General features: G+C 44.4%; 1 long non-coding RNA gene and 12 other non-coding genes across 13 annotated transcripts; 12 read left to right on the forward strand and 1 right to left on the reverse strand.

The window, feature by feature from the left end:
* The first annotated feature begins 9,934 nt into the window (after window positions 1–9,934).
* On the forward strand, window positions 9,935–10,041 carry LOC112936735 (small nucleolar RNA Z173). Its single transcript, XR_003239159.1, has one exon. It is a non-coding gene; the product is annotated as a small nucleolar RNA Z173 (small nucleolar RNA).
* A 903-nt stretch (window positions 10,042–10,944) lies between these two features.
* LOC112936724 (small nucleolar RNA Z168/Z174) lies at window positions 10,945–11,028 on the forward strand. The gene has a single exon (XR_003239148.1). It is a non-coding gene; the product is annotated as a small nucleolar RNA Z168/Z174 (small nucleolar RNA).
* Window positions 11,029–11,325: 297 nt separating this feature from the next.
* Window positions 11,326–11,420, forward strand: LOC112936738 (small nucleolar RNA Z163/Z177 family). Its single transcript, XR_003239162.1, has one exon. It is a non-coding gene; the product is annotated as a small nucleolar RNA Z163/Z177 family (small nucleolar RNA).
* A 194-nt stretch (window positions 11,421–11,614) lies between these two features.
* On the forward strand, window positions 11,615–11,695 carry LOC112936743 (small nucleolar RNA Z175). The gene has a single exon (XR_003239167.1). It is a non-coding gene; the product is annotated as a small nucleolar RNA Z175 (small nucleolar RNA).
* A 938-nt stretch (window positions 11,696–12,633) lies between these two features.
* On the forward strand, window positions 12,634–12,715 carry LOC112936721 (small nucleolar RNA Z168/Z174). The gene has a single exon (XR_003239145.1). It is a non-coding gene; the product is annotated as a small nucleolar RNA Z168/Z174 (small nucleolar RNA).
* A 728-nt stretch (window positions 12,716–13,443) lies between these two features.
* LOC112936755 (small nucleolar RNA Z169) lies at window positions 13,444–13,514 on the forward strand. Its single transcript, XR_003239179.1, has one exon. It is a non-coding gene; the product is annotated as a small nucleolar RNA Z169 (small nucleolar RNA).
* A 297-nt stretch (window positions 13,515–13,811) lies between these two features.
* Window positions 13,812–13,885, forward strand: LOC112936725 (small nucleolar RNA Z168/Z174). The gene has a single exon (XR_003239149.1). It is a non-coding gene; the product is annotated as a small nucleolar RNA Z168/Z174 (small nucleolar RNA).
* A 943-nt stretch (window positions 13,886–14,828) lies between these two features.
* Window positions 14,829–19,670, reverse strand: LOC107278997 (uncharacterized). Its single transcript, XR_001540350.3, has 3 exons — window positions 19,448–19,670; window positions 19,232–19,330; window positions 14,829–15,201 (listed from the first exon to the last, which is right to left on the reverse strand). It is a non-coding gene; the product is annotated as an uncharacterized lncRNA (long non-coding RNA).
* On the forward strand, window positions 15,264–15,344 carry LOC112936723 (small nucleolar RNA Z168/Z174). Its single transcript, XR_003239147.1, has one exon. It is a non-coding gene; the product is annotated as a small nucleolar RNA Z168/Z174 (small nucleolar RNA).
* On the forward strand, window positions 15,448–15,516 carry LOC112936754 (small nucleolar RNA Z169). Its single transcript, XR_003239178.1, has one exon. It is a non-coding gene; the product is annotated as a small nucleolar RNA Z169 (small nucleolar RNA).
* Window positions 15,834–15,916, forward strand: LOC112936742 (small nucleolar RNA Z163/Z177 family). The gene has a single exon (XR_003239166.1). It is a non-coding gene; the product is annotated as a small nucleolar RNA Z163/Z177 family (small nucleolar RNA).
* LOC112936722 (small nucleolar RNA Z168/Z174) lies at window positions 16,297–16,378 on the forward strand. Its single transcript, XR_003239146.1, has one exon. It is a non-coding gene; the product is annotated as a small nucleolar RNA Z168/Z174 (small nucleolar RNA).
* On the forward strand, window positions 18,246–18,337 carry LOC112936727 (small nucleolar RNA Z165). The gene has a single exon (XR_003239151.1). It is a non-coding gene; the product is annotated as a small nucleolar RNA Z165 (small nucleolar RNA).
* Window positions 19,671–25,641: the final 5,971 nt, after the last annotated feature.

Below are 25,641 nucleotides of genomic sequence, written 5' to 3' on the forward strand. Positions count from 1 at the left end.
CGTCATCTTCGTGGTTTCCCTGGACTAGCCGGCGCGCCTCCACATCGCCGCCAAGGTCGCCGACGGCATGGCGTTCATGCACAACACCCTGTGCGGCGGCGGCGGCGGCGACGCCGACGACGTGAACGAAAACTTGTCGTTCTCATCCTCCTACGAGGAGGACGAGGCCTCCTCGTTCTGCGGCGGCGCCATCGTCCACGGCAATCTCAAGGCCTCCAACATCCTCTTCACGGGCACCATGGAGCCCTGCATCAGCGAGTACGGCATCACTACGCCGCCGTCGGTGGCGGCTCCATCCTCTGGCGCCGCTGTCCTCCGCACCGACGTGCGCGTGTACGACGTGCTACTGCTGGAGCTGCTCACGGGGAAGGCCACGGCGGCGGACGGCGCCGAGCTGGCGCGGTGGGTGACGGCCGTCATCCGGGAGGAGTGGACGGTCTAGGTGTTCGACCGCGCGATGCTCTCCTCCGTCGGCGCCGGCGACGCCGTCACCAGCGAGCAGCGGATGGTGCATCTTCAGCATGTCACCATGAGATGCATCGACGCCTCCTCGCCACCGCCCACCACGAGAGAGGTCGCTGCAATGGTGAACACCGTCCGCGAGGAAGACGACGGGTCGCTCTCCTCGAAGGCATGAGTGACACTGACGCGGACGGACACCAAGCACTTGAGCGGTGTGTGCAGCAATACAAAATTCCACACAAAATTCCCGGTAACGGTGAGGTCGAGCACGTCGTCCTGGTGGCTCTCAAGGACGCATGCTGGCTGGTCGGTGACTGCGAACGCCCTGTCGGGGACGACGAGGTGCTCCGGGAGCATGTCCTGCCGCTCTTCCCCTTCACCAACTTCTTGGACAGCTGGGACAGCGCCAGCGTCGTCGTCATCGACGATGACGTCCCGTCCGCCGGTGTGGCGCTGGGGGGATGTGGCCGCTGAGCAGGCCGCGTGCACTCAGGGCGTTGCCGCCACCGCCTCGGCGAGCAAACCGTGACCGGGAGAAGAGAGAAAGGAGGGAGAAAGAGAGAAGAGAGATGGAGAGCTGACATGTGTGTCCAAGGGCATTTTTGATATTTCACGCAATTTCTCTCTCCTCCTCAACCGGAAATCATTATTCTAATTAGCGTGGTGTCTATTAGCAAATTACCATGTTTATGGAGTGTTTTCCCCTAAAAATGACTTTAGGCAGTGTCCCACGGCTAAAACCATGAACTCGTAGTATCCTGTAGTAAAAATTTGCCAAAATAAAAATAAGGGGAGTCACCTCTTCTTCCTCCATCTCTCATCCCCTTTCTCTCCTTCCTCTTTCTCTCTCTATCCTTATTCCTCCTAGGTCATCCCCGAGCTAACATCCCCAAACTCGACGAGGAGAGCGGTGGCGGAGGAGCTCGAGCAGGGCAGTCGGGCGACGGCAAAGCTCGCGGACAGCAACCACATTCCAGATCTGGCGGTGGAAGTGGTGCGCCCATGCGGGCGACGACGAGCTCGCGGACGCCAATGCCATAGTTGTCGGCGAGCTCATTTGTGGAGCCACCCCCACCCCCCCAACGCCCAGAGCTCCACGCCCTTCCGTCGCCGAGCCTGCCACAGGCGGCTGCGAGCCCGAATACGGCGCAGGCGGCTCCAAGCGCCGCCGCCCTCGCAGCTCCACACCACAGCCGCAGCCACCGCACTCGCAGCTCTATGCCGACGCCGCAGTCGCCGCCCTCATAGCTCCATGCCGCCGTCGCCACCGCCGCCCTCGCATCTCCACGCCGCTGCCGCCGCCCTCGTAGCTCTATGCCGACGCTGCAGCCGCCGCCCTTGTAGCTCCACGCCGCCACCGCAGCCGCCGCCCTCGCAGCTGCACACCGCCGTCGCTGCCCTCGCATCTCCACGCTGCTACCGTCTCCCTCACAGCTCCACACCGCCGCCGCCGCCGCCAATGGTCACGAGGGAGAGAAGAACGAATAGGGCAGGGTGAAGGAGAGAGAGAGAGGGGCATCCAACGTGGCAAAAACCACAGTAAAAACAACCCAGGGGGGGGGTTAAGTGTCCGGTATTGATAGTTCGAGGGTGTATTATATCCGGTTTTTGTAGTTCGGGGGTGTATTTTCGACAAGCATAAGAGTTTGAGGGTGTAAACTAGACTTTTCCCTTTTTCCAAAAGTCTAAATCCTATTTGTAGTCACTATGTGCTAAATTAATTTTTTTAGTGGAGCCCAATAAGTTATTGTACTATTTATTGGTTGCATATTCATTGGTTTTGTCATATGATGAATGAATGAATTAATCATTGGTATAGATAGCCATATGGTCCGAGGCCTGATGGCCTGACCCATGGCACGGCCATTTGGCCCGGCTCAAGCACGGCATGGCACGACTGGTGTCGGGCCTGTGCTGGCCCGGCCCGATAGTTGGGTCATGCCTGGGCCGATGCCTTGGCACGGTGGACTGGCCTGGCACTACACAATCGAATAAAAATAGTTGAGGGACCAAAAAAAAGACTTAAATTAACCATATAAGACACGGTCCAAAGAGTATAGGGATACATAATATACTTATTCCAGCCATATAAGGCACAGTCCAAACAGTTGAGTGAGGAAAATAAACTTATTCTATAGAGAAGCACGATGGGCTATCGTGCCTTCAGGCCGGCCTGGCACGACCCGAGACTTATTGGGCCGTGCTTGGGCCGTGCGTGCAGCCCGTGGGCAGACACGGCACGGGCCGGCGTGTTGGTCGGGCCGTGCCGGTTCAACTAACCTCGGCCCAGGCCTGGTCGTGCCTGTGTCATTCCAGCCCGGGCGGCCCATTTGGCCATCTATACTCATTGGTCTTGAGGAAAAAAAAATGTCTTAGACTTTTGGATAGAGCGTGTATCATTCTGGTCCAAAATCCAGCCAATTCGAGAATGGCACGTGTCCCGATGTCCCCCGGTGTCACAGGTACAAAAACAGAGGCGAACGATCTGGTCCGTCCGTGGGGCGCAGCTGCTACGCAGAACGAATCACCGCCGTCAGATGAATGAACAAGTAAGTGCATAGTTCTAGCATTGTGCGTTTCTTTGTTCGAGATTGGTTCTTGTTTCGTTCGAATCTTCTTCTTCCTCAAACAGATTCATGGTTGCTCTCTGCTGCTGCAGTGCTGCACGCTCTGTGTTCTTGATCTTGTGCTCTCTGCTCAAACAGATTCATGGCCGATGATGATGTATACGAACAAGAGATTTTACCTGCTCTGCGACCACCATCCATGATGATGATGGTCACGCTTGGCAGAAAATCGCCCTCCATATGAGGCTCTCCACATTTGATTTTCTTTCTTTGCTGATTCTTCCATTTTCCCTCCATATGAGCCTCGTTTCTATATGATCTTGCCTACATGGCAGGCCACATTTCTATTTTTTTTGTTAGTTATTTTTTTCTACCTTCTCCCTCCCTTTTTTTCCTTCTTCCTCTATTCGGCAAGAGGCAGCATTGGCAACAACAGTTGACTCTCTCTCTCTGCCGACCAGTTGGCACAGTTGTCGTCGCTATGGATTTCTCACAGCGTTGCCTAACGGATCGCACTCGTACAGGCCTCCGTTAGCACCCATGTTCTCCAAACTTGAACTCCTCCACTAACTCAGCCCCCTCCTCCGCTCCACAGGCCCCTCTGCCTTTGGTGGTCGGCGCCATCACTCTCGCTGCCTCCTTCTCTCTGCATTGCTTGTTTCATTAAGGATTCCTCCGGCCTGCCACCGATGCTACCGTTACCTGCGGCCGCAGTCGGCACATCTAGCGGTGGAGGAAGAAGAAAAAAGAAGGCGAGAAAAAATGGGACAAAAGGGAATTTTGCCATGTTATCATCCACGTGGCATAACACATAGGTAAAACCATATTCATATGAGACTTTGGGCTAGGACGATACAATAAACGATGTTTAGGGGCCTCGTTGCACGCTTTGCAAGTTCGTGGATCTAGGTGAAATCTCTTTACAAGTTGAAGGACTGCTAGTACCATTTACATGTCATAAATAGTCTTTATTGACCTAGCTCAATTATGGCGGAGTCTAATTTTCTCCCTCTAGCGCAAAATCACTCTCCTCAACTATTAGAAAAGGTTTATTTTTGCCTCCCCGAATGATTTTGGCAATGGTTTTTGTTCGCTGCGGCAACTTGTGTCACCACCTATGTTCGTTGTAGAGAAGCGCCATGCTCACCTTTAAATAGTCCGAGTAACCCTTGTTGGTCGTGCTCGTAGCAAACCTAGCCGCTACCATATAACTTGCTCTCTGCCTCACGTTGCCAAGCCACCATTGTCTCCTATTCTACGCCTTGATGCCGCCATTAAGTTTCTATGTGCCTTGTGACCCCAATTTCACCCTTGCCGGAGCTCGATTCAAGCCCGGGCAAAAATCAAGAATTTGGCCTTCGTGAAGTAAGATACCGGGTTGGTGACTTAGTATAGGAGCAGCAATTCTGTAATAACGAGCTAAGAAAGAATGAGAAAATAGTCAAGCTAACAAACCCTAAACCTACTCTAAGTTGTCAAGAAATAGCACAATTCCAGCTCAACGACATCTCAAGATGTTTTAGTCGATTGTGTACGCACTAATCCTACTAAACCGACCTTATGATGGCATTGACCCATAATTACGTGATAATTTGACAACATATTCCCTCCATTCCCCAATTGATCATCATATAATTTTTTTAGGTTATTCCCAAATGATCATCATGTTAGTATCCACTCCCTAAATCTAATCATTATTAGTGTATTAGAGTAAATGGACATTGGTGCATGCATCCATACACATAACTCTTTACAACCAACATATAATGTCTTGATTTGTTATTGGCTAGGAACTAGGAGGGATGGTGCATGCATCAATTTTGTTACTAGAGTATATTTTATATGAGAGAGTTATTGGCTTTCCTTGATTTTGGTACATGATCAATTCGGAACGGAGGGAGTAATCAACTACTTGCATACATCTATAATAAAAACCATATCTCTCATGCAATTAGCTTGAACCCCAAACCCTAAATTAGTAGATATGTATGCGCAATCAGCTTGGACCCTAAACAGGTAGATCTATACGTATGCAGCCAGCTTGAACCCTAAGCCATAGCCAGCAAGCAAATGAGCAAGACAACAAACAACTTTCATCACCCAAGCAAGCAACCGAGCCAGTGTAAATTAACTTTGAACTCTGAACCCTGAACCCTAAACTTGTAGATATGTATGCGCAGTTAGCTTGGACCCTAAAGAAGTAGATCCATATGCATGCAGCCAGCTTGAACCCTAAACCCTAGGCAACAAGCAAATGGGCAAGACAACAAACAACTTCCATCACCCAAGCAAGCAATCGAGTCTGCATCTCGAACTAGCAATACATTCAATATCCATGGTTGGGCGTCTCACTTGGATGGAAGGCATGTAGGTGGGAGATCAGACGAGTCAAGAGCTCACCTGGATGGATACGACCCCTTGTTGCAGCACATATGTATGAGATGGAGGAGAAGACGTCGGCAACAGCGATGGCGTTGGCAATTTTGGACTGTGTACTCCACTACTCTTGTACTTAGAACTTACAACTATGGGTCCATTTAATATGTCTACACGATCTACATGGGCAAATGTCTTAAGACACCTCCCGCAAAAAGTGTTTGCACTGGTAGACAACTTAACAAGTTGACTGTGTAAATTATTTTCATGGGTGCCTCAAAAGACACCACCTATGTTTGAAATATTTAAAAGTTTGAAAATTCATATGAACTTCAATTGAGGTAGACAACCTATCACCGTGCTCGTGCTAAACAAATCAAGCTAATGATAAACCACTTGGCCCACTTGTCATACTCTAGGCTTGTGCTAAAAAATAATAGTTGTGGTGGGCCCTCTTCATCACCGCCGAGAAGGAAGCACTAATGGCTAACCCTATCATGGAGCACATGTGGGGCCTCCCGCAATGCTTTATCCGCCAACTCCACTTCCGCTGACACCTCCTCTTTGTCTTCCGATGCTTGGCCTAGCTTCAGCCTCCTATGCCTCGACCATCCTAGCATCTCTCGTGTTTCCTCCTTGATGGCATCTCTCGCGTTGGCTACTGCCAACACCGTTGTGGCCACGCCTGCTGGGCCCGTCTCCTCGGCCTTGGCCTCTGTCTCTGTGCCCTCCTCTCTTGCCTATGAATCCATGCCCTCGGCCTCATCGTCGTTGTCCTTTGGTGGGGACCTGTTATAGCATTTTTCCTAGCGGAGCACCCGCAGCGCTTGATGGTGGTAGGAGCGGCAGCGGCAACATACTCTCTCTCTCTCTCTCTCTCTCACGCGCATGCGCTCGATTGCCGAGGAGGAGGCACATGCGCTCGACGGCTGGCGGCAGAGACGGAGCATGACCGTGCGGCCGGTGTTGGAGGCGGGCTCGCCACCATCGCCGCCTGCCATGCCACGCCGCCGCGCCATCGCCCCACGCGGATGCCGCAACTCTGCACGGCTGCGCCCAGGAGCACAGCAGCCACGCTCCTCCTGGGCTCCGCGCCTCTGCCTGTCCTCTTGCCAACTCCGGCGAGGCGGGCCACTCGCCGCCAACCAAAGCTTCGTCCCCGCCGCTCCTATCGCCGCCTAGAGCACACTCCCAGCCACGCCCCCTCCCCGCCGCTCCCACTGCCGACCGGTTCCCCCTCCCATCCACCACCTTGCTGCCGAGCACCCGCAGCCGCCGGCGGGCACCTCCACCGTCTCAATCTCCTCCTGCCCGGTAAGGAACAACAGGATGTCGCCGCTGCCAAGCGGGCTCTGCCACCACGAGCTGCCGTTCGCCTCTTGTGTAGCTCCATCTCGTGCGTCGCCGCTGTGGACGCGGCCACCGACACTCGTGCGCCGCGTCCGCAGTCGCCGCCCACCCTCCCCGCCGCGTCCACAGTCGCCGCCCGCCCTCCCCGCCGTGCCCACCGCGCCCCCAGCGGCAAAGAGAGAGGGGGTGAGGTAGGACCGTGGGCCCCGCCTCCGCCTCCGCCTTCGCCCCCACCCCCGCCCACCCGCCGCCGGCCTCGACTCCTCGCCCGTCGCCCGTAGCCGCCTCCGCCCACGCCCGCCACCGGCAGCCGCCTCCGCCCCCGCCCGCCCGAGCCTAGCTCCTCGCCCACTGCCCGCCAGGCGCCAGCCGCCTCCTCTGTGCGGATAGAGAGAGGGGGGGGGGAGAGAAGGAGAGAGAAAAAAAGCTGACAGGTGGGCCCCATCGGTTTTATTTATTTTTTGCTGATTGTATCGCCACGTGTGTGCCACGTAGGCTAAAAACCGCTTCGAATCGAGTTAGGGGGTATTTCATCTGGTTTGCATAGTTGGGGTGAAGAATGTCAGGTTTTGTAGTTTAGGGGCTATTTCGGACGACCGCGATAGTTGGGGGTAATTCGTACTTTTTCCAAAAAAAAAAAAAGCTAATCAAGCACTATATCTATTTGTGCTAAGCTACTAATCGACAATCTTGAGGGTAAAGAAAGGAAAGACATAAAATTGGCTTAAGACAATTTACTTAGCCAACAATTATCCAATTAACCAATCACGTCTATGCGATCACGCTACAAGAATTGGCGCGGCGACCACGTAAGTACGACACCATGGATCGAGAGCCGGCCCCCCAAATCACCAATCTCAAAGCAAGAGAGGGGAGTCCCTCCCATTGTCTGTCCCAAACTACCCCTATGCCCCACCTGTCAGGCCACGTCTACACGTACGTACAGTCGTACACAAACAAAAAGCAGCAGAGGAGAGGCTTCTTGCCCGCGACGAAACGTGCCCCGGGCCTCTCGATCTGGCGCCATCTCGGCCGTCCGTCCGATGCGCCCAGATGATCTGCGCCGTCCGCGGCAACAACGTCGCGCTATTTATAGACCAACCCACACAGCTTGCTTGACCAACCACTATTCCTCCCTCTCTCTCCCACTTTGGTTATCTCGTTTCTGCTTGCGCTGCATGTTCCAGTTGCAGTATAGCAGGTAGAATAGAACTAGTTTTTGGTTGGTTTTCTATAGCTTTTCCCCTTCTTGGTTGATGTGTTCTTGGCATCTTTGCCATATGGTCTTGGGTGTGTTCGATCTCCTCGATCTCCCTGGTGTGTGCTTCGTGAGAAGATGTGGAGTGGCATGCCATTGCCATGAGGAGAGCTTGTGCTGCATGCGTTCGTGTGTTTGTTGATCTCGATTGCCCAAGTTCTTGCTTTCTTGTGTTTGTTTTCTCTAGATCTTTGCTGTGTTTCTGTTTTACTTTCCGAGTGTGCATGCGTGTGTGGTTCTTGCTGTGATTTGGTCACAAAGAAACGCTCAGATCTGAGGCACGCACTGGTGCTCCATCGGGACACACGTTGCTCGATCCGTCTTGGGCTTGGATGAACATTTTGCGTCATCGGTACACACGGCGTGATTTCTTTCTTTCTTTCTTGTGCGTCTTTTTTGCTGGTCCGTGAGAAAGCATTTTTCCGTTGCTGTTCTTCCACGATCGGTACGATTCTTGCCAGGATTGTTTTTACCTTCCCTGCGTGCGCGTGTGTATGATCATCTCCTGGATTTTTTTTTTGTGTTTTTGGTTTCTTGCCTTTGTGCTCTGCCGCTCGCAGTTCGATCTGCAGCTCTGGTTTACATTTCCAGAACTAGTAACGTTGTTCGCGGCAACAACTTGTCTCTCTTCTTTGTTGCTTTATTTTGCCATTCCTAATTTCTTCACAACCTGTCTCGCATCTTTTAGTCTGTTCTTCCTCTTTTCTTCATCTCTCTTGTTCTCTCTCTCTCTCCAGGCATGTACCTGGCCAAGCCGCCAATAGGTGCATGCCATGATGCCATGCGTGGTCAGAGGCACAGAGCAGCAAGTTTTTTTTTGGCTTCTCTTGCACTGTCCGGGAGATCAGGATCAGTAAAGCTGCTCTTCTTTTTTTCTCCCTTTGGGTCTCTCTCTCTCTCGTTCTTCTGCAGGCAAAACTGCAGTAGTACATCTGCTTGCTCTTTTCTTACCACCTGCTTCTTTTGTATCCCTGATCCCTGCTCTTCTTTTTGTAACTTGATTATAGTTTGTGCATGCAAACATCAGCACCACAATTTGCTCTTCTTGCCAGCACAACTGTTGTTCTGTTCTCCCATTTTTTCTGTGATTTACTAGTTGATCTTGTTCTTGGCTGCAATCTTTCAATGCAAGCAGCTTTAATTTGTTGCTTTACATTCCTTGATTCGGTTTCTTAGCAGTAAATAATCTTGGTTCCGTTTGTAGTTCTTGGGGGCAGCTATGATTAGTTCAAAATATACTAGGTTGAATAATGATGGACCAGATTGATGTTCCTGTGTGGAATAACATGTACGGTCCAGACGATTACAACCACATTGTTCCTCTCGATATGAGATGCCCTTTGAAATAAAATGCCATCTTCTCTGCTTTCTTTCTTTTTTTTTTCTGAGTTAATCAAATCAATTAATTGGTTCTAGGTTGAATTCTGATCGACGAACCGTGTTTAACTTCTCCGGTTCGAACGATGACCACCTGTGCACCAACACCCACAGTTATTTCTAATCCTTTCCAGGTTATTTCGTTTCTTGAATTTTATGAGCCCAGTGATGAACAACTGATGCTTTGATCCTCCGCACAAGCTGCGCTGTGGAAATGATGTGTTTAATTTAGATTGTTCTGAGGGTGCAGTTGCTTAATTTTCTGCTTTTTTTTGGCCTTTTCATCTGCAGAAATAACTGCAGCTTTGAACGGTGCGTGCCTTGGGCGTGACGAAACAATCTGGGCCGTTGGTTGTTTGCGCGGAGCAATCTCAGGCGTCCACGTGTCGCTATCTGTCCAGCTTTACTGTTCGGCGCCTTGTCTGTACTCTCCCCGTTCTTGGTTTGCTTTTTGATCGGCTTCCTTTGTGCCAGAGGATTTGTGACCAACGTTCTCGGGTTTTCCCTGTAAATTTCTTGATTGATTTGCCCGCAAATTTTGATTGCAGCGCCGATGATGAGTTCACAAATGTACTAGGTTGAATTCTGATCGAAGAACCTCTCTTGGTTCGAACGATGGCCACCTGTGTTCCTCTCGATCTGAGGCGCTGCGCGTGACTAATCATCACCAATCCAATGGATTCAGTTTTTTTCCTTTTTCTGATTGCCATAGTGTGCTGATGAATTTGTTTCCCTGTGATTCCCTTACGTTGAAGACCCTGAAGCACCTTTTGGCCGCGTTTGAACTTGATTCAGTTTTTGATTTTTCAAACAATGAATTTGAAAATCCAGCCAATTCGAGAACGGCACGTGTCCCGATGTCCCCGGTGTCGCAGGTACAAAACAGAGGCGAACGATCTGGTCCGTCCGTGGCGGCGAAGCTGCTACGCAGAACGAATCACCGCCGTCATATGAATGAACAAGTAAGTGCTTAGTTCTAGCATTGTTCCATAGTGTCCTGTTGTCCCTTTATCCTTGTAAATAACTTTTATTTCTCTTAATAGAAAAAATGTGCTCCTTGCGTATTCCCGAAGAAAGTTCTGGCATTGTGCGTTTCTTTGTTCGAGATTGGTTTTTGTTTCGTTCGAATCTTCTTCTTCCTCAAACAGATTCATGTTTGCTCTCTGCTGCACTCTCTGTGTTCTTGATCTTGTGCTCTCTGCTCAAACAGATTCATGGCCGATGATGATGTATACGAACAAGAGATTTTACCTGCTCTGCGACCACCATCCATGATGATGATGGTCGCGCTTGGCAGAAAATCGCCCTCCATATGAGGCTCTCCACATTTGATTTTCTTTCTTTGCTGCTTCTTCCATTTTCTCTCCATGGATGATTGCTCTGATGAAACGGACGAGGCCGATGATGTTTATGTATAAAAAAGCTTTTACCTCTGATCCATGCGACCATCCATGGTGGTCGGTGTTCTGACAGAGAACACCTCCCGTTATGAGGCCCTCGTTTTCATCTTTGTCTGATCACCATTTTTCTTTTTTCTTTTTTTGCCTTCTTCTTAGGCCGATGATGCTAATCATGCTCCTATGGTCTTGACCAAGAAGCTGAGGATTCTCTAAGAATGTTTCCCAAGAGCTGAGGCCCTTAATTACTCTGCAGTTCTAGTTGGCTAGTGAGATGAATCGACGAAGAAAGGTACAGTGTTAGCAGTGATTGCGAAACCAAAGACTTTCCTGAGATGCAAGCCTGTGGGTTTGCGTTTGTGACGTCTCTTTACTTGGATGAGCCACACTGCATCTTTCTCTTGAACTTGCTATGCTGTTGAGCTTTCATGCCTGCCTGTCTGTCATTATCCTCTGTTTTAACTGCTCAAGGGATCAACTGTTTTTGCCGATGACGGATCTCTTCGCACTGTTGAGATTCTAATCGTTTCTTTTGGACTGGCCGGTGATGGATGAAACCTGAGTTGTACAGACACTCTTAAGTGAGTTGAATGAAGTGCACTGACACACACTCACATTGCGTCTCTGAGGCCATGGATAAGCTTCCAAGTTTCGTGTTACATTTAGCCATTCGGATGCTAACTTGTTTAGCATAATGTTTTCACTTCTTTCTGTACTCATTGAACAGTTTTGATGCAAGGATCAATCTCGAGGAGCCAGCTACAGGTATACTTTTGACATAAAGTTTATTTTCCCGAGCATGCTAATGAGAACTTGCCTTTTGCACAGCGGCAATGATGAGAATGCAATTCTATGATGTACTTTGATTTTTCTATGATGTACTTTAATTCTATGATACTCTGAGCCATGCATTTGTTTTGATTTTTTAGGCTGAACTTCCCCTATCTCGATCTTTTTGATTTTTTAGGCTGAACTTCCCCTATCTCGATCTGTTATCCATGCGTGGTTAGTAGCTACATATTTTTTACCTTGACCGATGACAATTGCGTCCATTCATGATGGTCGTTGAACACTGTTAAGGGAGTTTTTCAGTCATGTCAGATTTCTGGCACGTTTGCTGTACTTGATGTGCGCTGATCCTAATTCTTCTATATTTTGTGCTTTCACTTCTATATTTCTTTATGAACAACGGATGCCAAATGATAAGAAAAGGATGCAATGATGAACAGATTTCTCGAAGTTATGTTGAGGCATTTCAATTTTTCCCGTTGTCATTGCAGTTCTTGATGTATTGTCCTGCTCCTCAACTGCTTCAGTAGTATCATTGAGACATTATGCCCAGATTTTGGTTATTATCATTAACTTGATGTTTGCCAATAATAATATTAGTCATCATTAATTTGAGATAGACAACTGCAACTCTTATCTGTCAATTTAATCAGATTTGGATTTTAGTCTGGCCAATGAGGCGACATCGTTCCAAAATTTAATCAAGTGGCCAAGTGCTCATTTGAAGTGTAATTTTTTGTTTTGTTTAGGCCAATAATGATGACTATATTTCTGTATTCAGTAGAATATATTTTTCTTCTGTTTCTGTTGCTAGACCTGCATGTTAAGTCCACTACGCTAACTCTGGTTTGGTCCTATAATTGTTGTTGATGACCATCTAACTTGTATATTTTCCAGAGCATGAATCAGAACACTTCCATTTGGGCACATTGAAATAGATGGTGCAATTTATACAGTAACTCAGTTAACTGTCATGATCATTTATTCTGTAAAAATGGCTTGATGTAACTGATCTGCTCAATCCCTTATACCAATATGCTTGATTTGCTTCCTTCTTGGGCCGATGATGCGAACCATGCTCCTATGGTCTAGACCTGTGAGGAGGATTTCCTAAACATATTTCCCAAGAGCTGAGGCCCTTAGTTACCAACCTTCTTTCTGATTTTATGTTCTTAAGAGAATGTAGTTGCTTTGTGCTTCATTCTCTTTCTTGACAGGTTTGCAACCTCAGCTGCAATTCCTTGTCTTTTGAATTGTCTGTGCAGTGGGCAATGAAAAGAAATCCATTCGATGATGTAGAAATGAATATAACCTCGCAATGCTTTGAGCCCCACATTTACTTTGATCTTTTGATTCTGAACTTTCATCCTATTCTTGCAAAATGTTAATTTCTTGTACTTGAGGTATTGCAGTTGCTCAGGGTGCACTAAACTGGCTTCTCAATGAACTGCTGAGAGTAGCTAGTGCTCTACTTGTTTTGCCCTCTAGAAGCCTTGATTTGTCCCACAACTTCTTGTGGATTAGCCAGTGATGAAACAAAATGAAGTTCATCTAAGAATCTCTCAGGCCTTGAATTAGCTTATATGATACTTTGCAATTATCATGTTAAAATTTGACAGCTCTGCCCTGACTTTCTTACTACTCTGCTCAATAGTTGTTTGTTTGATTGGCTTGAAAGCTTGTTCTTGACATACTTTTTTGTTTTTCATTTTATGTATATATAAAATGAATTGACTTTCTATCATTAAACGAAAATACAGTTGACTTTCTTTTATGAGTTTCTCAGCTCTTATTTTTATGCAACTGCAACTGTTGGAGAATTTATACAGTATTCAGCAAGTGAATACCTTCTGTGCCTTCTGTATTGTTTGCAATGATGACAAAAACGATTGGATGATGTACTTTGATTAACTCATAAATCGCAATGCTCTGAGCGACACATTTGTTTTGGTTGTTTTTTTAGTCTGAACATCCCCTAGCTCTTGCACTGCAGACCAAAAATGCATAAGAGCGGTTAGTAGCTGCATATGTTTGCTTTGATAAAATGGATGAGGCCAATCTGCACCCTTTCATTGATGTCACCTCCGATTTCGGGCACATTTGCTGTACTTGATGTCTTGGCGAAATTTTACAGGGTGCACTGATATGGATTGTTGATGAATGAATTGGGAATCACCAGTGCTCTACTCAAGTATCTTTTTCGGTTCATCTTTGGTTTATCCAAAAATCTTTGTCGGATCGCCTTTTTCATTTTTGCCTTCTTCATGTGGGGTGGATCTTTAAAGAATATTTCCCAAGAGCTGAGGCCCTTAACTAGATTTGGCCTCATTAAGATTCTTTCTGATTTATCTTCCCAAGAAATTGTAGTTTCCATTACAAAAAACAGAGATTGCAACACCGCCGATGAAGTGCTTCTTGAGAAGGTACATGTCTTCAGTTCTTGGCATTGCATCGATTTTATAGAGTTCTTGGCTGTTATTCACTTTGTGCAAGTTTGTTCATGTTATTCACTTGGCTGTTATTCACCTTCTCTACTCCCATTTCGTCTTCAGGCTTTCAGCTCTGTGCTCTTGCCGGCGGGCAATCTGAGCTTTGGTCGAGTGACAGGCGGCGCAGAGCTTTCGTGGACCTCCTAGCGCGGTGCAGACCAATCCACACAGCACCTGAGCCTTTCCTCTGCATTTTGGTGGTCACTGCAGTTCATGTTGCTCTGCTTTTATTGGCTTCTTTGTTCTACTTTGTCCCCGTGTGTTTGTGAGAAATATGCAGTGTTTTGCCAGTGATATGAATAAAAAATATTGGTTGAATTTTTGAGGTGCAAGCCTGTAGGTTTGCGTCTATGATATCTCTTGCGTTTGTTGGAACTGTATGAGGTACACTGCGTCCTTTCTTGCACTTAATTTGTATAAAACAAGTTATGTTTAGCTTTCATACCCGATCGAACTGACGAACCCGTTGAACGGGTCCATGGATCTCTTGGTTTTCTTCACTTTATTTGAGCCATCTCTGAAGAAATGCAGCATAGGAAACATCCAGAGTCATGAAAAATAAAATTCTGATTTTTTTAAGCCTTTTGTATTGCACCAAAGTCTTTTGGATTGGCCAGTGATGAAACTTTAGTTTTTTTAGTCTGAACTTTCCCAGCTCTTGCTGCTGCATATCAAAATCACATTTGATGTAATTGATGTCTCAGGAAGAGTCCCTAGTTCTCTTCCTGAGCTCATTCGATTCTGTACTAGGGACTCTTCCTAGTACAGAAAATATAGTGTCCATGGAACCTGTTGTACGGTTCGTCAATTCAATCAGGAAATATAGTGTACACTATATTTTCCGTACACTATGGACCTGTTGTACGGTTCGTCAATTCAACCAGTCATTTATGGAACTCTAGCCATACATACACTATAGGCGGAAATATAGTGTTTGACAGTGATATGAATCAAAACCTTGGTTGCTTCTTGCACTCAATTTGTACCGGACTAGTAGTTCGGTTTACTATGCTGTTTAGCTTTCTTGCCAGTTATTGTCCTCTGTTTTGCCGATGATGAAAGAACCTGATTGAATTGACGAACCGTACGACAGGTCCATGGATCTCTTGGTTTTCTTCACTTTGTTTGAGGCATATCTGAAGAAATGCAGCATAGGAAATCCAGAAGTCACAAATAATAATCTGATTATATCTTTTGTGGGCCGATGATGCAAACCTTGCTCCTACGGTCTAACCTGTGGGGAGGATTTGTAAAGTATATTTCCCAAGAGCTGAGGCCCCTACCTAGTTATCAACCTTCTTTCCAATTTCTCATTTTCCAGGTGTTCACATAACAGTTGTTAGTAAGTCAATGCCTTATGTATCTTTTGTATTGTTTGTACAGTGGCTATGATGAGGAAAAGATTCAATGATGTATTATGATTACTCACACATTGCAATGCTCTGAGCCACAAATATACTTTGATTTTTTGAGTCTGAACTTCCCCAGAAATTGCCGCTGCATATCAAATTCACATTTGATGTAATTAATGTAGTTAGCATTGCATCAAATGCACAATTGCAGTTTTTGATGTCTTGTCATGTTCCTCACTTTCTCCCGTTGTAGCTTTCTTCTTAAATTATTAATGCTAGAGTATACTTTTAGGCTGACGATGTGCCATTTATTTGCATATCGGGCATTTGAGTTCAATAGTATCTGGCTTTCTTAGTTACAGCAACTTTCTGTTATGTCTATGTAGCCATAGTTTCTTTTTCTTTCTTTTTTGGATTGACCAGTGATGAACTGTGAGTTGTACTGATACTCTGGTGAGTTAAATGAAGTGCATTTGACACATGCGCGTCTCTGAGGCCTTGAATAAGTTTCAATTAACTCTGATGGATAGCATACCAACTTGACTGCATTCTTCACAGTAGTCTCACTTCCAACTCTATGCATTTGTTCAATAGTTCTGATAGTCTGATGAAGCTGATACATCAACAAAACACTGATGATAATTCAATGCTTAGGTACCGGCAGCAGGTAAACACTTGATTCCTTGATCTGTATCGGGAGTTATTTTCACGGTATTAGAGAAATATGAAGTGGTTTTTTCCATTATCCAAAGTGAGAACTTAGTCATTATCTAGGTTTGAGGCACAATTTACTTTGTTTTTTTTTCCAATCTGAATTCCCCCTAGCGCTTGTTTGCTCGATTTCATCTTTGTTTGTGGCAATCACTCTGCCTCGATCGCGGGCCGATGATGTGAACCATGCTCCTACGGTCTAAACCTGTGGGGAGGATTTCCAAACCATATTTCCCAAGAGCTGAGGCCTTAGTTATCAACCTTCTCTCTGATTTCACATTCTTCTATGCTATTCCTTGACCGGTTTTGCAACCTCATCTGCAATACCTTCTGTGTCTTATGTATTCGTTTGCATAGTGGGCAAATGAAAACAAAATGAATATAACCTCACAATGCTTTGAGTCCCCAGATTGATCTTTTGACTCTGAACATTCCCCCTACTCTGAACTAATCTGGCTTTGAATGAACTTCTATGATATTTGCACTACACTGGCCAAATTTCTAGCACACATTCTTCTGTGTTTTGTGCTTTCATTTCTATCTTCCTTATTGATTGAAATGTTCTGATTGCCAGTGATAAAACTGACACATTAATGAACCACTGACTGGTAGTTCAGTGATCTATGTATAAATCTCATCAATTTTCTTCACATTTTGAGGCATCAATGAGTTGGCTCTGATACCTTTTTTCTTTGGTTTTCTTATTGGCTATTTGGACTGGTTTTCATGCACCCGACTGCTTATGACCCATCTTTTGGTTTTTGTGTGACGATAATGCAAAGAATAACAAATGTAGCCTGAATAGAACTTCTGTTCATGATGATACACCAATGCTGAGGCTCCAGCAGGTTGAAAACTATCAGAAAGTATTTTTTTTCTTGAGCATTTAATACGAACAATTCCATTAGGGCACAATGATCAGTTGTTATTTGCCATTATTAGACTTCTGCATCTTTTGATGTGTTTGTATACTTGCCAATGATAAGAAGACAATGCAATGATGAACAAATGAGTTTAATCTTGCACTACAAGATTCCCGAAGTTATTTTGAGGCACACATTTACTTTGAATTTTCCCAGGTTGAATTTTGTGCCAAGCTCTCTGCCCAGTTTGCATTGTTGCTTTACAGTAAAATAGTTTTTCTTGTTATGATATTAAGGTTTTCAATGTGTGATATTTTAAGCTTCTTTTCCATATAAAGATATATGATTTTTCCTTTTAAGCCAATGATGCAACACACACAGTTCGAGATTGAAACAAATTGGCTAATTGCTTATTTGATATGTGTAAACTTCAGTTTCATTGAGGCCTACACCGACAGATGATTCTTATTCCTTAAGTTGCCATATTGGAATTTACAATGAAGTGCCGATGATGACTATCTTATTGTACTTTTTGATGAACCTTGAGAATTTGTTATCCTATGTCTGAGGTGCTTTTCCTATATATTCGTTTTTTTTTACTTTCTATGATGTCTATATAAATAAAATGGCTTTCTGTCATAAAAAATGAAATGCAGTTGGTCAAGTGGGATAATAAGTGTACTATGGCTTTCTCTCCTGTTCTTGACCCCGCCAGTTTTTGGCCAGTGATGCATCTATGCCTCTATCTGAGTTCCTTATATCTGTGATTGAGATTGTTTCTGAAAGGAAACTAACCATATCTGAGTTCCTTCTATCTGTGATCTCTTGATTTCTTTGCAACTCGTTTTTCCTCTTGAATAGTTATTTAGTTGGATGATTTTGACATATCGTTATTCTTGTGTAGTGTCTGTGAGACCATTAATCCTTTGCTCTGATATCTGTCTTCTCCGTTGTAGGTGAATTGCATATTTTTCGATATTTCAGCATAAAACAAAGGTCTCAACCGAAGAGAGTTCTACACCATCCAGCGAATACAGGTGTTCACATAGAGAGCTGAAGAAACACAGGTATCAACTGGAACTAGCTGGTTACATTGAGAGTCGAAGAGAGTCTCCTTAGTAAAGCTTGATGCTGCATTTGTAAAATACATTTAAATATCATGATTTCATTTTTCTTGATTTTTGGAAATAAATCTTTTCTGTGTGTTCTCCTTATCTGCTAAAGATAGAAATTTGCATTCAGTTCAGTGCAATAACCATTCTATGATGAATTGTCCTTAGTGGATTCTGATGAACCTGATGTCATTTTGGTTCAATGAGAACATGCTATGACATGTCTGAGACAATAAAATTTCTCAGTTCCTGCATTTGACATTGTAAACTGGCTTTGAGACAATGGCCTAAGTCAACTTGTTTTGCTTTAGTTGTCATTACTTTGTTCTTGATGTTATTTGAGGCAGGGATTTACTTTGTTTTTGTAAGTTTGTAATTTACCGATCACTTGTGCTTTCTGCAATCTGATTCCTATCTGCTGTCTTCATGTTTTCGCTCATGGTCTGACCGGCACAGCTGCTATGTTCTCAATTTCTCTTTGGCACATTTACCCTCTCTGCTCTTTTTGGATTGTAATCAGAAGTCTTCATCTGTTGCTTTCATTGAACAACTTTTGTATGTCTTATGGAGTTTGGTGTCCCAATGATTATGATAAGTGCTGATGAACCAAGGATGCAATGGTACATTTCAAAGAATGGACTTATTTAACATTAAAAGTGACACATGAATATTGAAACCAATGCTGTTGTTTCATATGGATTGTTGCCACGCAAATGGCTGGCATTACATTGTCACTGTTTGGAGGACTAGTGCTCTTCATTGAAATTTGGAAATTAAACTTTGAAATCCGGTTTTGCCAATGATATCATCTTTGTAAATATACAAAGATAAGAGCTCTCTTGTACAAGGCATAATGGGCAATTGATACTTATTTTCGGGATTGTCCTTATGTGCAATTATTTGTATTGCTTATTTTGGGATTGTTGTATTAGTTAAATGTTGATACTCTAATTGTGATATAACAGATCCATGTCTATAACATATATCATGAAAATTTGTAACTATTTTCATAGCTCAGGAAACCTCTATTTCTTCCTAAACGCAGAGTCACAGTGATTCATGCAAATGTGCTTTCTTCCTAAACCAACATCTGATAAAACATGGTCACTTAGATGAAAAGAATTTTACCTGCCCATATTTTCTTTTTCTGAAGAACTGAACAGCAACCACTGCAGAATTATGCCCGCGATGAATCCAGATGGTTGTATTGCATCACAAACCATCAATCTTTGGCAAGAACAAAAAGAGATAAATTAAATTAAAATTTACTCCTGTTGGCCATGGTTGGCATCCATCTGTTAGGGGTCACAACCAGAGTAAGTAACGGAGGGGTACGAAACGCACCATACGGCGAGGCATGAGGCACCCGACGGCGAGGTAGCAGCGGCGGTCGCCGGAGCCGAGGGCGAAGAGGCGGCGCCGCCGCGTCGGGCGGTGGGGGGCAAGAGGGGGATCGGTCCGTGGGATGTGGTGGAGGCTTGGTTGCGAGGTCGGAAACTGCGGCGCGTTTGAGTACTCGGCGCCTCCGACTCTGAGAGACGGCGGCGCACCCGGGAACAAGGCACATGGAACGTACGGCCGTATGGGCCCCCTTATGTGATACGCTGCAGGCAGTCCGACAGGGAAGCAGATCCTCTTGCTTAAGGATGTAACTAGTGCCTCATCTTTTCCCTTATACTTATACTTATCAGCCAAATTTTAAATTTTTACCTTTAAATTTGGATCTGATTTTGAGGTTTTATCATTGAAGTTTATTTTTTAGCATTTGCATTTATATCGTTAAGAATATACATATCTTAATCTTAACTAATTAAAATATTAGTATTTTTTCTTTCGTCACATTATTTTCGTCCGTGTTAGTAAGGCTTCCGGGATGATTTTTCGTCCATCTCCCGTCGTTTGCATGATTGCATCACGCGCAACTTCTCTCTACTTGAGTCCGATTATAATTTTTGCTGGTCATCCGCATCACACGCACTTTCCCAACATCATCGGACTCTTCCAAAAATCTCAAAAGAAACACATACATACAAACAAATCATAAAATTCTCTCCAAGACATCCAATCCAATCTCTAGACAAATCATGACTTCACCAGGCAAAGAAACATAAGCAAAACTTCAACCAAACAAATCGAGGCAAGAACAAAAACCGTACAGATAGCTAGAGCCTGCACTTCTCCTTCCTCCATATCATCAGCCACCCTTCCCAACCTTAGCATTGATGTTCCGCTGGTCCCACCACCCACGCCAGACTGGCCAGTCGTCTCCTCCAAGACTCCCTCCATGGAACCGCCTCCTCCTCCGTGGAGCCATCGTGCTGTCCTCACCATCCTTGCCGTCTCCGTGCCGTCTTCACCGTCCTCCTTGCCATCGTGGCGGTCTCGAGCTCGGGGGTTGTTCGATCTGGCCTCCGCCGCCCTGCGCCTCCTCCTCCACCTCACAGGAGAGGAGAGGCCTCACTGCACAGGAGAGAGGGCCGGAGAGGCGCCAGCCGCCGCCCAGGGAAGAGGGCGAGGCGCCAGCCGAAGCGAGGAGAGAGGGATTAGCACTGGCCGCCGCGCAAGGGAGAAGGAGAGGCGCTGGTGCAGCGCTAGAGGGAGAGGGAGAGGCGCCGGTATAGCGGTAGAGGGGGCGCCGGTATAGCGGCAAAGGGAGAGGAGCGCGGACACGAAGGGAAAGGAGAAGTGCGAAAGGATAAGGGGAAGGGCTCGCTCCACTCCCTCGAGAGTAGGGATGAAAACGGATCGGAAATGGACGAAAACTAGCTTTATCATATTCGTTTTCATATTTTTTTTTCAGAATCGAAAACTCGGATACGTAAATGAAATCGAATATTATCGAATACAGATACGGAGCGAATACGAGATGGAACGAATACGGTAGCGAATATTTACCGGTATATAAAAAACCCCTCAAATTGAGTTTATTGATCAAGGAAGAGATATCGCTTATTATTTTAGTTCAACATCTCCAACATTTATATCGTCAATTTTGTAGACGGTCCCACAACCCTATGTGAAAATTGATTTTCATGGCTATTCCTTTTAGAGATCCATATGCAAATATAATTATCATTTTCTATTGCCAGGACCTTTTACTAGATGTATAACTTACTTACCATTGTATAAATTGGAGTTGTTATTTATTTTACTTCACATCTTCGAAACTTGTAATATTTGTTTTATACTTTAAATGCTTTTAAATACAAATATTATAAACTACAAAGTGGTAGATCCCGTTGAGCTCTACAACTTTGATATGGAACACATCTCCATCAGATGTCGTTTGAATTGTAGATATGAGATTTTGTAAAAATTAATATGGTATATTATAATGAATATTTATACTCCTTAAATGACCTCAAATAATAAAATAATCAATAAGAAAGTTGTAGATCTCATCGAGCTCTACAATGTTGATATAAAGTTTGTCTCCATCTGATTCCGTATGGAAAAGTTATGTATATATACGTGTTTTTTTCTAAAATTTGCTCAATGTCTGCGGATATCCGAAAAAAAAATACGGATAGTTTCCGACTGTTTTCCGATTCCGACAGATAGTACCCTTACTGTATTCATTTTCGTTTCCGAGAAAAAAAAATCCGAATTCGTTTCTGAATCCGAGAATTTCCGGATAGTTCCGACCGAAACTATCCGAATCCCAAAAATGGTCCGGACGGACGGAAACTATCCGAACCACTTTCACCCCTACTCGAGAGGATAAGTGCAAGATTTTTTTTTTGCTCATCTCGTGCTCCACGTGGCTCCTACACACGGCCACGCGGCTTGACCGGCTCGGCTACATGAGCGCCGGATTTCAGCAACACGAGGCCCTGTTTAGTTCACACCAAACTTCTCCCAAACTCTCAACTTTTTATCACATCACATCACATCCAAAACTTTTCTACTCACATAAACTCCTAACTTTTTTTCAAACTACCAACTTTCCCCAAACTTCTCCCCAATTTCAGAAACTAAACACAGCCGAAATCTTAAGAAATAATCGTAGTTGATGCAAGCCCTCATAAAACTCCGAACTGTCATTGCTGGCCTATATGCCTGTTCCAGTCTTATAATATTCTGTCATGCTACTTTGTTGTAAACAACATCTATACTAATATAAAAAGGAGGAGTTCACCCCTCCAATCCTACAGGTGAAATCGATATGTTCAATCCCTACCAATCCTACGGTGAACTCGGAAACCCGGCCCAACACGCAGAATCCCCGACGCAGCATAATTCATTAGCGCGATGACACCGTCGCCGCAAAATCCTCCGCGCTAACCCCGCCGCCGTGCCATCATCCACACGATGAGCCAATCCACCAACATTGCCGCACATATCCTACCACTGCAGTGCGCCTCCTCTCGTGAAATCACTTTCTCTCGCTGCAAACCGCATCCTCCCACCACAAATCGCATCCTCCCCTCGCCTGGTCTTCCTCAACCGTAGTGCCGGCGAGAGGCCTCCTCCACTACACTGTGCTCAATTCTCTGGTGAACTCTGCCAAACCCATCACGCAAAGGCGCAAGGGCCTACTTGGTGTCTACAAGACCAAGAGGTAGGCCAAACCAAGAAACCCACCCATCGTTGCTTACTGGACCTTGGATAGATGAGAACCTCCTCTAGACCAACGGTGGCATTCTGCTCTATCTATGCATTGCATTGAAGGATCCTATGCTTTACCTTCCCATGTACTTTATGTCTTCTTGTGCTCTTTGTTTCCACAAGTGTGCAATGCAGGCATGCATGGAAAGTGCTCGATGAAATGCTTACTCGATGGAAGGACGCCACACAGAGGTCACAGCTAGGAGTTCAACACTTTTGGATGGCAGTGCCGTTGGATCTGCATGTGAAGAGGGTCCTAGGTTAGTGCCTACTCCCAATTGGCTTGTAATTCGCATTCCAGTTAATCCATTGAGCTGTGCAACTGCATTTCAGCCTCTCCAGTTGCAATTTGAATTGATATCTAGATTTTTTGAGTGTTTCATAAACATAATTCAGCTTGCTTGATTTGTGCTGCTAAGCAAGCTTCCTAAATCCTGAGAGAAACAATTTTGTGCATTGTATTGAACTTCCCGGTAATATGAATATCTCCACCGGGTCAGCATATAGAAGTATACCATTTGCTTGTAAAAAATGTAACCCTTTATTAACGTACATGCACCTAGATAGCTGGGTTCATCTTCATTTTTCTAACCAATGTTTGCAATTCAGCATGCGCAAACACAATACCGATGAAAAAGAAGTTGAAATAAAGGAGATTTTTTTGGGAGAGAAAATGACAAGAGGCCTTCGGAGTCCAAGGGTGCTGCAGGTTGCGGGCAGAAGCAGCTCTTGTCAATGGTAGCACTTTTGTGGCATTCTAAAATCAAATTGTGAAATTCAAAACCAGCTGTAAAAAAGTTGAGCCAAGCGAAATTTTAGTTTTTGACTGGCTGCCAGCTTATTATATATGCTTTTGTCTAGGTGAGTCCATGAGCTTATGATGCCTTAGTATGGATGCTTGACGTATTAACGTTGCATAGCAATTTCAAGGCGTAGATTGAAGAATATGGTAACAATCACTCTCGCTCCTCTAATTTCTCAGCATCTGTACACGATATCGTGGATGAGCACCATATCCAACGATGAGTAATTTCGAAAGGATTCATTGTACGACTTTTTTTCTACACAGTACATGCATGTGACTATGAGATGTTTTCTCATGTTTTTTTCATCTTTTTCCTTACGAACTTGCAGAGATTGAAAATATACTTTATTCATCTGCATGATTATTTCATATGCAGGATGGCTTTCATTAGCCATACCAACAATTATGTAGGATGATGTGCAGCAATTTCACCTCATCCTTCAAAGGTAATTTGTTTTCCTCGGACCCTAGTCCATTAAAGCTATAATAAAGATTGAAACATCAGCTTAAGTTACCGGCAAAGCATATGCATGGTTATAGCCTTCTATCCGATCTAATGATTGTCTGCTTCCCTTTATATAAAGGTACAGAGGGATTTCCCTTACCCAAATGGGTTGGAACTAATCAACTAATTAGTATAACCTATGGACCACTTCGTGCAAAATTTTAAATTCTAGTTTGATAACTGAAATAGTTACCCTCCATGTGTATTTGGTTAATTCGATGTAGCAAGTTGTGGTGTCATTAAGTTAACCTCATATTTCTCTTCCATCATTTCGACAATGGCATCTGTACAATCTTCCAGGTGTGGACAAGGGTCAAGATGTGCAAATTATAGCTTGTGATGGTTGGTTTGGTATAGCAGTTAGAGTTGGACAGTTGGTCATTTATGTTTTGACAATGGCTATTTGAAGGAAAACAAAATGCAAATTTTTTGCTCCACAAATGCTGTTTTGTTGTGTAACACTGTAACCTCACGGATGTGGGCTTCTTTGGTGAACTGATATTGTGGCATAATTAATCTCCATGTCTTTGCTACTGAATTGAAGAGAGCAAGCTTGTAATTGTGACATTTGAGTTGATAACCTTTGCTTCAGCTATCTTCCAATCACAACTATAATTATCTTTTATGTCTGTGTACATCCAACATAGATCATGATATTAATCTACCCTTTATGACGATCTATTATAACATGATCATATATTAGCATGCAAACCAGATTACTATTCATCTATCATTTAGCTTCCTATCAACTTGTCTGCTGGAGGTCACATGCTAGACCATTTTTAAATTTTAATAAATGCTTCCTAATCGATTGGAAGTCCTATTTGTGATATTTTTTTTCTTTTCTAGGCTAGAAATAAGATCAATAAGTATATATACACATGATGGCATATAGATGAGGACTTCTTTTGTTGTTGTGCTGTTGAATGCAGAGTACCATGAAATTTTAGACAACCGGTTCTTTCTTTCTTTTTAGCCCATGCAGGAGAAAGAGTGAAGTATGACATTGGCCCACATTCTAGGGACTGGAGCCAGAGTCAAAAGTGATTGGAAGATAGCTAAATCTAAATTTCAAAAAATTTGCAACATGAATGCTATATTTTAAGTATTACCACATGTTTCATTATGTTATTATAGCTAAAATACATCTATTATATAACACTGGTTTCACTCATTTATATGGTTATTTGCTGTTCACACAGAAGATGCACAGTTGAAATAAATGCCCCTACATGGATATGAAAATTTGCTTTGTCCTCCTTTATGGTTCATAAGGTCATGTTTACAGAATATGTCCACTAGGTCATGTGTACATAATATGTCCATTGAGAGTTGCATTTTCAGTATGCATGTATGGAGGAATAATAGATCAATATGCTAATGTTGTAACACTCCATGTAGGGGCATTTGGACCTCGGAGAACCAAATTAATGTGTGCCATATTTACCACATCAATTGAAAATCCAGAAAATGCACAAGTTTCTTGGGAATTTAGACTTTCAATTAATGTGTTTATGTTTACTCTCATGGGGCATGTTTGTTGTTTCCTTTTTAGGATTCACTGATGTGAATGATTTGAAATCAACTTAGGAATTATGGTTTTTGTTTTGATTTAGCTGA

This window comes from Oryza sativa, chromosome 10 (genome assembly GCF_034140825.1).
Source record: "Oryza sativa Japonica Group chromosome 10, ASM3414082v1".
Classification (NCBI taxonomy): Eukaryota; Viridiplantae; Streptophyta; class Magnoliopsida; order Poales; family Poaceae; genus Oryza; species Oryza sativa.